The 12,055-nt window shown below is 46.3% G+C and overlaps 1 long non-coding RNA gene across 1 annotated transcript; it reads left to right on the forward strand.

Annotated features, from left to right (window-relative positions):
- Positions 1–2,194: 2,194 nt before the first annotated feature.
- On the forward strand, positions 2,195–3,622 carry LOC149326428 (uncharacterized). The gene is made up of 3 exons (XR_016286123.1): positions 2,195–2,445; positions 2,760–2,828; positions 3,343–3,622. It is a non-coding gene; the product is annotated as an uncharacterized LOC149326428 (long non-coding RNA).
- Positions 3,623–12,055: the final 8,433 nt, after the last annotated feature.

A 12,055-nucleotide genomic window follows, 5' to 3' on the forward strand; every position in this document is an offset into this window, starting at 1 on the left:
CGGATGCAGACTCGGGCTGTGCACCTTCCGGCCGGGCTAATGAGGTGACCTCCAGCTGTGCGAATGCTAGGGCCCAACCATGGTGTCAAAACTTTGCTCAATTCCTGGGCGAGGGTGTGGCTCATCACTGAATAGTCAGCACCAGTATCAAGTAAAGCGATGGTGTCAGTTCCGTCAATCGTCACACACAAATCAGAAGTAGCGCGTCGGATGCTGTCGCTACCCTGCCCCGGTGAGGAATCAGCGTATCGGTATATCGGCGGCGGAGGATCTTCAGTTTTCCCGACAGCAGCGGCCTTGCCTCCGGAGACCGCTGGAATTAGTTTTCCCGATGTGGACTGGGAGAACGCCGCTCAGGGTAGCCGGCGTCTCGGCGAGGGCTTGGGGAACGGTAACGCAGCGGAGATGACGACCTAGGATCGTAGCGACCGTATGTCCCAGGCCTCTGACGGGCCGACAGATGAGCTTCAATTTCGAATGGTCGTTCGCCATTCCGGGGGCAAGGGTCCTCGGGCGCAAAACCACGCAGACCCACTCGGCGGTACGGGCAGGCCCTGTAAAGATGTCCCGCCTCACCACAGTGGTAGCAAAGGGGCCGCCGGTCCGGTGCACGCCACACATCACACTTCCGTGGCCGCTGGTAAGCTGGTCGATCAGGCACACGGGAAAGACCAGACGGCTGCGCTGCGTGAGTCGCGGTATTCACGTCGTAGCCTGACGTTGGGGCCCGGCAGAGGACAGACGCATAGGTAGGTCTGACCTCAGTCTGTCTTGGGATCTCAGGCAGTTGTTGCTGCTGTGCTGCTAGGCGCACCTCGTCCCGGACGACTTCAGACAGCGATGTAACAGACGGCGCGCTGGGAGGCAGCTGGAGGGCTTGTAATTCCTCCCTGACGATCGACCTGATTAGGTCCCGTAAAACGGCCGCATCACTCCCTAGCGGCATCGAAGAAACAGCGGGCCCAAGCGTGCTTACATCCCGATTGTACTGCCGGGCTCGTTGCAGGAGCGTCGTCTCCATGGTAGTCGCTTCCGTGAGGAATTCGGCAACAGTACGCGGTGGACTGCGCACAAGACCGGCGAAAAGCTCCTGCTTGACCCCGCGCATGAGGTGGCGAAGCTTCGTCTCCTCCGCCATGGATGGGTCAGCACGCTTGAAGAGGCGTGTCATGTCCTCCACATACATGCGGACGCTTTCGTTAGTCCGCTGGTTACGGGAGCGAAGCGCAGCTTCAGCTTTCTCCCGGCGGTCTGCGTTGGGGAATGTAGCTAGGAGATTTTGTCGAAATGCCTCCCAGGTGGACAGGTTGCTCTCGTGGTTCTCGTACCATGTCCTAGCGGAGTCCTCGAGCGCAAAATACACGTTATGCAGCTTACGGTCGTCGCTCCAGCCGTTGTAGCGGGCGACCCGCTCGAAGGTGTCTAGCCAGTCTTCCGCATCTTCGTACACGTCACCGTGAAAAGATGGCGGTGTTCGCGGCGTGTGGTAGAGGATGGGCGCCGGGGACCTACTGTCTGTGGCCATTTCCGGTGGGACCGCCGGTCGAGGCTGCGTCATCCTCGTCGGGTTGGCAAGAGGCCCGAACTCAGGCGACTCACCGCGGAGGCGGCGGCTTGGGCGCTGATGGACCGGTGTGAGTTCCGTCTTTATCTCGTAGGCGTATGCAGGTCGGGAAGCGTACCCCGCACCTCCACCAGATGTGTAACAGTTGCTACACAGAAAAGTAACTGCAGCGGCTGAACGAGGGCACCAGAGAAAACGGACCTCCACTTCAGCGTCGTCTACTTCTTGCGGCTGCGATCTTTTTCCTCTTCTCCGTCCAATCCTCGTGTCAATATAATTTGTTTTCCCTCAGACGAACATTGTAAAACAAATTCTATTTTGCCAATGCCAAAATTCACACAATCACATTTCTACCACCAAGTAGTTTAATATTCAGATTGATTAAGATCACTCAACTATGGTGTTGATGTAAAAGAACCAGAATTAAACGAATTGCTTGGCTTTCTGGCGCCAGTGCTCATAATTAACGCCCTTTTATCCTGCAGCACTCCTTCGAGGTAACCGAGGCATGTAGCCATGCATGCTGCCTTCCATGAAAACAAACCCGAATAAACTCCTACCAGGGGCTGCGGCAGAGCGGTAAGCCTAAAAGTCAACCCAATCCAATCTATCAGCCAAGCCAATATTTGTGGCGCGATGGTCTCGTTGGTTTTCGTCGCGCGGTGCTCCTTTCGACCTTTACTTTTGCTGCAATGTGCGGTTTGTTCGCTCTGTGGTTGCTTGGCTGTGCTACAAATGTGATGTGTCATCTACGCGCTCGAAAAGACGTTCGTTTGATTCTGAAGCTCTCGTGAAAAACCTCCGGTGTCGCCTGACCCCTTGCCGAGACATGCTTTGTTGCTTTGGATGAAAGAAGCGGCCATGGTGTTAACACTTGCGAGGTAAGTAACTGTGCTTGAAAATTACTCTCAGGGTGTTGCTGTGGGATGACTAAAGCGCATTAACGCAGTTGTACTCTGTTGCGCTACTTGTTTGCCACGGAGTGGAAATTGCAAGCACTATGCATTAGCTGCCGCAAACGTGTTTCTCGTGTTTGTGAAAAAAAGTTGAGACGGTGTGTAGTTGCATGGTGTGAATCTTAAGGCAATTGCGCGTAGGTTCATAATTACGATAAAACAGAATGCACGAAAAGCATAGTGCCAGGACGGTGTTAGTTTTTCAGCGCTTCGCGACTGAGTTTTTCTTTTCTTTGCAGTGTGGATGTGGCCCGGCTACCGAGTGTATTGGTGCCTACATTAATTATGCCAAGCCGTGCAAAGCACAGGTAGGTTGAAAATGTCATATAAAAGTTGTGCATACTTCCACAGCTTATCAATTTATTTATTAGGCTTGCCAAATGGAAGTCTCCAACCATCCACTCACTACACAGTACTTTGCACTGTGCAGTAGCATTGTTTAGGACAGCTTAACTGTTGTGTTAAATTTGCGAGCTTCAGTCACATTTTTCACTGACTTCCCAATCACTGAGTGCAATGAGCTCCTGCAGTGCTTTGGTATAACTTTGCCAAACATGTTATGCCCACAGGGCTCAATGCTGAGCCAGATAGCAGGACCATATATGACACCCCTAGAGCCACATGTTCCTGGATTGTGACCAGACCTCTCTTCCTTACTCCTGTGCAGCTGTGGATCATCAAATATGCTGTCAGTGCCCTGATGCGTGGTTCATCAGTGAACCCTGCGGGCATTGTAGTTTCGACAGAGATTGTGTTTTGCTGCATCGTTGACAACGTGCAGTATAAGGTGCTCTCTCGTACTTTCTTTTCTTGTCCATACAGTGTGGATGTGACTGACCTAAGCTAGCAGCTATATAGTACCTGCAGCTTACAGCAGCAACCTTCAGGTAAGTTTGAACTACAGTGCAAGTTTGACCCTGTCACATAATGGATACTTTCCTTCTGTTTGCTCTGTGCAGCGGAGGGTATCTAGCTATACTGCAGTGTACTTGTACAATAATGGATAAAAATTTGTGGGATGAGAGTTCTTTGTGAAACATTTTCTCTGTGCTGTTAGCCAGAGCAATTTAATCAAAAGCCTAGAATCAGGAGGGGACATGGATACTCGGTCTTATTGAACAAATTTCAGCTGACTGCCTGGCGAGGCAATGCAAAAATAAATATTTTCGGAAAATCGACATCCAGCAAACTTTTCTCTATGAGTGTACCTTGTGCCCAACCTAAGTCATTAGCTAGCTCTCAACGATGTGGTAAGGATCCCCACTCTTGCACTTGAATTTTTTTGACCATCAGTATGGAAGTGACTGCCTGTGGGAGTAGCTGTGGTGTCTTGCAATGTAAAAGACAAAAGAGCTACTACTGGGGCGAGTTGGAAATACATACTTGAAGGAATTGGTGAGCGCTATAAAAACACTGAAAACGCACAGGACGAAGCGCTTTCTAACTACTGTTTAATCTCAGAAGAAACATGACTATATACACACATTTGACGACAAGAATGAAGGAAAAACAGGTATAAACTACGCGCGCTTACAACAGCCGAAGATTACTGTTCTTGAGGGAGGTTAATTCTGTTCCCCCTAACATCACTGAAGGGGAGCTGACGCATTGCTTATCTGGTTTGGTTTGGTTTGTTTTGGAGCAATGTGCATCGCAAAAGCTTTGATAATTTCTTGTTCCCGTCAGTTTCTAGCCCTACCTATTACCTTGGTGTTTTTTAGCAAGGGTATGCATTTACAGTGTGCGAAATGAGCTGCCAGATTCCCGGACTTTGCAAGTTGTTCACATGATCTTTCGTGTTCCCGGAGCCTCTTGTTAAGGCATCTTCCTGTTTGCCCTGCGTAAGTTTGTTGGCAGCTGAGCGGAATGCTGTAAATGACGTTTTCGTCACACTTTACATAGGTGTTTTCATGTTTGATGTTGCACCCAGGTTTCTCGTTGACCTTTTTACACATTCCAATGAGCTTATTGGGAGCTGAAAAAACCACCTGGACTCCGTACTTGTTAGCTGTCCTCCTTATTCTGTGGGAGATACTGTGAACATACGGCATCACGGCAGGGCGTCCCTCGTAGCTCATTTTCTTAGTTTTGTAGGACCCAGTAACTTCTCTTAGTAAGCTTTCAGCAATGCCGCAAAGTAACTGCTCCGGGTAACCGCTCTCCTTCAATTGGGAGACCTGTTGGTCTACGCTGTGAATTATCGAGTAGGGGCAAGATTTCTTTATAGTTGGTTTCAGGCAAGACGTAGCTACAGCTCGCTTTACAATTCTGGAATGACTGTGCCATCTGCCATCACAGAGCGTGGTGTTGAGGTTCACATGAGCCTGGATACTATGCTCTGTTATGGCAGATCACGCAGCAATGTTGTTTTGCTTCGCCCCGCCACGCATCACAGATCCTGCAAACTTTTGCGGCCAACAGTACCGTGTTATGGATGAGGAAACGCCTAATGTACTAGTGGCAAGTAGAGATGTAAAATTTCAAGAAATTTTGAATGGAATGAAAAAAACCATTTCTTTCAGGTTTTTTTCATGAAAAATTGGAAATTTTGCAAAATGTATGAAAAACAGATTTATTTGCAACAGCCCAACGATCAATAATAATGCTCCGAAGTTCAGTCGAATATGCAGTTATAGATGCCATATTGTGAAACGAACTTCTTGTTCTATTGCACCGAGAAAGGGAACATGAAAACTGATCTATAAGTCACTCCATATCGGACTCAGAGTCACTGTCGCTGGATGCGGCACTACGCGCAGCAGCATGGCTTGAAGTTGTGTCCACATCTAGGTTCGACTGCACATACATAAGCTTTCGAACGCGTTCCCCTGAAAGCCTGTTGCGAATCCTTGTTCACACGTTTCCGAAACGTGACCAGTTTCGTTCGTAGCTGGCGGTTTATTGTGGTATCTGCAGCAGTCGGCAAGCCAGAGGAGTTAGCGACTGGTTGGTGCAAAGGCCTTGTCACCAGGTAGATGGGGCCACGTGCATCGCTGAGTCCTAGATGCCTGCCCTGGATCAAATTCCTGCAAATTTCCTCTAATCTGCTACGTTAAAAACCAAGAATCTAGGTTTGTATTTGGCTAAAACTGCTTACGCGCACAGCAGCCTATGTTATTTATGCCGTGTGTGTCGCGCGGTAGAATTTACAGCCATGTTGTTCTACTTGAGCCGTGAGGTCATGTATTAGTGTGTTTTTAATTCAAGCCTGGATCTTATATGTGACCTGGCCTTCAACCCGCGTACTCGCAGCACGAACGTTTTAAAAGCACTACCTGGCACCGGCGATGACGACTGCTCTCCAAACGTTCCACGATGCACACTGTAATGCTTTTCAAAGCAAAATGAAAAAAATTAAACTAAAAGCAAGCAATTATAAAACCTTGAAATTGCATTGTGAAATTTTCGATGTTTTTTTCCATTTTTCCTCGTCTGAAAAAAACGAAAAAAAACGTTTTTTTTTCCAAAATTGCAGTGTTTTTTTCAGGCCTTCACATCTCTAGTGGCAAGTGGGTGAATCTCCTTGCAATGGTCAAACAAATGCCAGTATGCTGATTATATACGAAGTGCATGATGACTTGTGCATGATACACATTTGCTGCATTTATATTGGTTATGCCTATGCTTTAATTCTAGTCAACAAAAAAGGTGAAGAAGTTGAGAATGGCTGCGAAAAGAAGTGCCAGTGAGGACATTGTGGCACTCAGAGAAAGCAATGCGCTGAAAGAGGAGCTGGAAGCCCTCAAGAAAGAAAATTCGAAGCATGAGAGGCCAGCTCTGTGTCGGAAGGGTAGCTTGTCTTTGTGTGTGGTCTTTCGCATTGCTTAGTCATCATGACATGTCTTGAGAAGGGCATCTGGTTGCTATAGAAATTTCGTGACCATTCCACTATTCAAGGGGCACCATATCATGTGAAGCACAAACAGCACGGCTTTTTTGTGTGCTGTTCTTATTTTTTTAGCATTTGTTACTGTGCGCACATACTAATTGGCTATGTCCAGCAAGGTAGAGCCATTTTTCTGAAATTATTTGCCGATAGCATTCCAAACATGAATTGAGATTAGCATTAGCCAGTTACAAGCACTGCATGCAGTTACCTTTGATACTCCACTGCTGTTAAGAAGTGCCACTAAATGCCCATCGCACTGTTAATGTCCACGCTTAAGTTCTGCAGTTATTTTCAAGTTTTAAATGATTTTGACCTTGGTGCTGTGGCAAGTGCTAACACTGAGTTTTAAGTCAGAATGCACTCGGTAAACAATGATAATTTGTACATTATGTACGTTCCTTTCAGTTCGGCATGCCATTTTTCTTTTTCCTGCAGGTACACCAGGCCAATGGCCACGAAATATCGAAAGAGGCGTACGATACCCCCATGGCGCTGCCAAAAGATTCACTGTTTGTCAAAAGAGCGGCAACCACATTGTGGTCAACAGAAGTGCTGGCTCAGCGCAGCTTCACCGGAACGCTGTCCAACAGATTCCTGGCAGAGGGTGGGGACAAGGCACCGCAGAAGCCACTGACGCTGCTGAAGGTGGAGACGATAAGGGGTAATTATTGTATTCTACTGGGGTTAGCACATGTGCATATTGTCATATTGCATTAACATATGAAAGGAGCCTATCTCGACCTTGGCAATAGCTCATGAGAAGGTAATAATTATCAAACACTATTTGACTCATATTAGAATGGATCAATTCATTGCATGGCTTTTGGTTGTGCACGAGAATTCATGTGCAGTTAGCTACTTGGCAGGCACAATGAGAAGCATTTGGTAGAGATAAGAACTTCCTACAGAGCTGAGCTGCTAGATGAGTGTATGACATGAGCACTCCACATCTGTGGCAACAACCAAAGAACATAACTTGTTTTGTGATGCTAAAATAGGCTGTTGTCACATGACAATGTTGAGCTGGAAAGTTAGGTTCTTAAGAGCTGCGCATTTTTAAAACCTTTAAATGTGCACTGAAGAGGAATCAGAACTCGTCTTTTTGCCACGGGAACCCGATCTACACGTTCCAAGCATTCTTAGAAACCTTGAATTATTGCCCTGTGGGGCTGATTTTCCTCATTTAAATGTGATTAATGTCTGGCTACCGCCTTTTTTTTTTTTAATTCTCCGCAGTCGAGGAGGAGTCAGCCAACGCATGGAGTGCCTTGCAGGCAGTCGCATGGCGGCTTTGCTTTCATTTTTATTTTGCTTTTTTTTACATTTCCGTGGATAAACAGATCTATTCAGAGACTACATAGCTGCAAATTAGGCCCACAGAAATAAAAATACGCGTGGACTCTGCTTTCGCCAATCACTCCGTATCGCTCCGCCGATGGCAGAGCGGCAAGCCGCCACAGGACTGGTTGAAAGATTAGTCGACTCCTCCCACTGTCTGCGGGGGAATTAAAAAAAAAGGCGGGAACCGGGTGTTTAATTCGATTTAAACTAGAGAAACCGACTGCACAGGGAAATAATTCGCAGCTTCTAAAAACGTTCGGAATGTGTAGAACGAGTTCCATCGGTAAAAGTATGAGTTCAGATTCCTCTTTAGTGCACCTTTAACGCAAACGCTGATGGTATCATTCTTATGTATCTTCCTGTCCTTTTTTGTTATTGCTTCATCTTATTGCCTTAGCAAAGGCACTAATTATGGGATGGTTTAGCACAAACATATTCTCGGGAAATGTACGCAGTTCGACCTGTTGTACACTTCGCATACATAGTAATGCTTGGTGTTCTTTGGCTTTGTGTTCAGGACCATACCATGTATGCATGTGCTGGGGCACTGGGCACTGCCTGCATTCTTACAATTGACAAACGCTTTTTTCTGATGACCTTAGTGATTTTTCTGCTTTACACTTGGCGTGAATATTAAGGCGACATGCTCATTTTGATGATGTAGGCAGTGCAAAGTGTCACAGCAGCTGTCGTGCTTGCAGTATTGGCACTCATGGCCTTTGCACATGCACAAGATTTGGCAACATAGCTTTGTGCAACCTTTCTAGAGTGGAGAAAGTGATTTGTTTACATATCTGCTGAGATTTACCCAGAATCAGAACACCTTGTTGCACTATTACTCATATTAGGCAGAAGTGTTCTAGGCTTAATTCTAGGCTCATTTACAACTTTCTTTTGATGTGCTGTGTTTTAGGTTGTTTCGCTTAAATTTGCTCACCATTACTGCTGCACTGTTCTGTTGAGATTGCACATGCTTCTACACTTACTAAGAGCAGAAGGAATGGCATTGTGCATCGTCAGAGCTACAGCTTTGTGCCCTAATTGTGTTACAGGTGTTGAAACATGGACGGTCTCACACCAGGATTTGGCCCTTTTCATGTGTGAATCGAACTATGGGTTCATTTTCTAACCCAATTTTCGCAGCAATGAATGACTCTGCAACATCAACATGGCCCCAAAGCCATACAATTAATTTTTACAAAGAACTAAAGCTGGATGAGCTTGTCCTCTGTGTCCCTTTGATATGATCAGGCGAATGAATTTACTTATCATGTTACAACAAGCCGTGGCGTTACAAGTAGATGCGGCAGTTTTTGTAGTGCTGAGCTAATTGTCAGGCTAAGACTTACTGTATATCCTGGAAATTGGTTCTACAACAACAATTCTGCCGAAGCCAGAATAATAACAAAGCTTGCGCTATTTTTAACTCTTATGCATGATTTTCTTTCAGTGTTCTTCAGGCATTATGCCTGCAGTCGGGGAGTGACGGACGAAGCAGCCACGAAAGCTGAAAAAAGCACAAGACTGTGGCTATCACAGAAAACTTGCGAACTTCGCCGAAAGAGGCCCGCTGCTTCAAAGAGCTAAGCGAATCAGAATAAATTTTGTTTCTTTTTTTTCTTTTCTACATGCCCTTGCAATTTCTTTTGGCAATCATACGAATTGAGTATTGGCGTATGCGTGCAAATTTTGTTTAATTTTCTTTCAATAAAATTTCTATTGGTAAGTGTAAAAATTGAGTGCTGGTGTATGCATGCTGTTATGTGTATCCTAATGCACTGCATCGCTATCAAAGCACATTGAATTTGCGTTTTTCTCACGGCCACTGTGCGTACACACAACTTCTCTTTGAGCTGTCCAGTGATAGTGAACAACTTCGCAAGCATTGCAGAAGCTGGTGGTTTAACTGTACTTGTGCAGTTTATATCAGCAACAGTACCAAAGACAGAAGGGGGCAGCTGTCGAGCTCACACTTGCCTCCTTACGTGTGAAGTTGGCGTCTTGTGGAGCCACACCTTCCCTGCTTCACCCACGTGCGCTTCTTTTCAACCTGTTTTCTCGGTACCAGGTATGCTCGTTATGCTCCACAGCGGGCGGCACATATCGTGAAACAGGGAAATTGTTCCCGAAGGCTCCTAACCCGGTCATCACGGCACCAAATTAAATCACATCAGAAAACACCAGACCGGGCCACACCAAAAACATCAGCCCGGGTCACACCAGACCCGGTAACACCAGACCCGGAACACCAGACCGGGACACACCAGTCCGGGTCACACCAGACCGGGTCACACCAGGCCGGGTCACACCAGAACCCGTGTCTGAATTTCCGGTCTGGTGTAAACACCAGATACGGGCTGGTGTTTTTTTCGACTGGCATACGTTACTTGTCTAAACACTCATGCCAACATAGAGAGAAATAAAAGCACAGAAAAAAAACAAAAAAATTTGAACACAAAATTGCACGTACGAAAGAACTCAAGCTATACATAGGGAAATACATTTACACACCAAATTTCTCATGTCAGTCAACATCCTACGTTTTTTACTTGCAATACATAGATCATCAGGACTTTCATTAAATACAGCCGGTACATTATAACTGCGCATCTTTTTATCATAGTTTGTGTAAACCCGTGGCTTAAAAAAACGTTCCGTTTTTCTCAAGGTGACATCTTTTTTTACGGGAGTCTTATATTGATTTGAATAATAACACCGTGTTAACACAACAAAGTGAAATAGTTCACGAATTTCAAGGATGCCTAACTCATCGTATTTCTCTTTCATGTCTACCGAGTGTAGTTTTGTGCCGTATGATATAGTGTTCACTATTCTATTTAGGATAACATTTAATGCTTCTTTCTTGTATTCGGAGCAGTTGCCGTATAGAGTAATGCCGTACTTTAAAAACTCAGGGGCACTTTGACTGTCTAAAGTGCGTAGAGGCGAAAGCGTTTTCCGCACCACTTTCGCTGCTTTTGTGGCACTGGTGGCGTCACATATAATCGAGTACTAATTACTAAGTGATGACAAATCACTAATTAATGCTTAATTACAGATTAATGCCTGAATACTGATTAACTGCTAATTAATGGCGCTTAAGTTTCGCCTTTACGAGTGGAACGCGACAGCGTGTTGTAGCGCTGCCAGGGAGTCCACGGAACGCCACCACCCGTTCGGCGCGATTCCTTGCCCTTTGAATGCAACGCTTTTGAGGAAAGCAAATGGCGCAGTAATTCTTTGCCATCTCAGTGGACCCCTGAATCGCACCGTAGAGGAAGGGAGGAAGTGGGAGTGAAAGAAGACAAAGAGGGCCGTAATGGAGAAAATGAAAATTGTATTTGAGGAAAGGAAATTACGCAGTAACTGTCTCGCATATCTCGATGGAAAGCCGTCAAAATTCAGGGGGGAACTTTTTTGACCTAGAGTGTGGTCACTGATGTGTGGTTAAGATTTTAAGCTGCGCCTCTAAGAGTGGAACGCGACAGCGTCTTGCAACGCTGACAGGGAGTCCAAAGAACGCCATCGCCCATTCGGTTCTTCGCCTCGCTCGTCGGTAAATTGGTTTTTGGGGAAAGGAAATGTATCTGTCTCTCATACCTCGGTGGACACCTAAACCTCGCCAGGAGGATAGGGAGGAGGATGGGAGTGAGCGAAGACACCGTATTCACTAGACGCGCCTTTGTTCATTCCAAACCATCGAGCTGGCATGGCGGTGTGGATAGCATGCTCGTCTCGCACGCCGAAGACCGGGGTTCGTTTCCCGAGCTCGACCAATTTTCTACTCGGTTTTATTTATTTATATGGCCTGACTAGAAAAGCTAATTAGGCTAATTGGGTAATTAAGCAGTTAACTAAGCTCAGTCCCACTTGGAGCATCACTATACGATCCCTTCAATTGGTTGCATGGGTACTAGCCAAAGTATAATTGGCCCCGTTTGAAATTCGCGCACTGTGACGTCACGACCGTTTCGACCAACTGAAAAGCGTGACATTTCTGTCGACAACTGCTGCTTACAACGATGAGACATTAAAGGCTTTCGCCTTAAAACAGGTTCTACTAATGCTGTATAGATTAGTCGCCTAAGATGGAGCGGAGCTTTTCCACGAAGGTGATCATCATAGCCGCAATGGCCCTTATCTTTCGAGAGTCATCGTCATCATCAGCCTGACTACGCCCACTGCAGGGCAAAGGCCTCTCCCATGTCTCTCCAATTAACCCTGTCCTTTCCCAGTTGCGGCCACCGTATACAAGCAAATTGCTTAACCTCATAACACCCACCTAACTTTCTGCCGCACCCTGCT

The sequence above is a fragment of the Amblyomma mixtum genome, chromosome 10 (genome assembly GCF_055824585.1).
Source record: "Amblyomma mixtum isolate Tamu chromosome 10, ASM5582458v1, whole genome shotgun sequence".
Classification (NCBI taxonomy): domain Eukaryota; kingdom Metazoa; phylum Arthropoda; class Arachnida; order Ixodida; family Ixodidae; genus Amblyomma; species Amblyomma mixtum.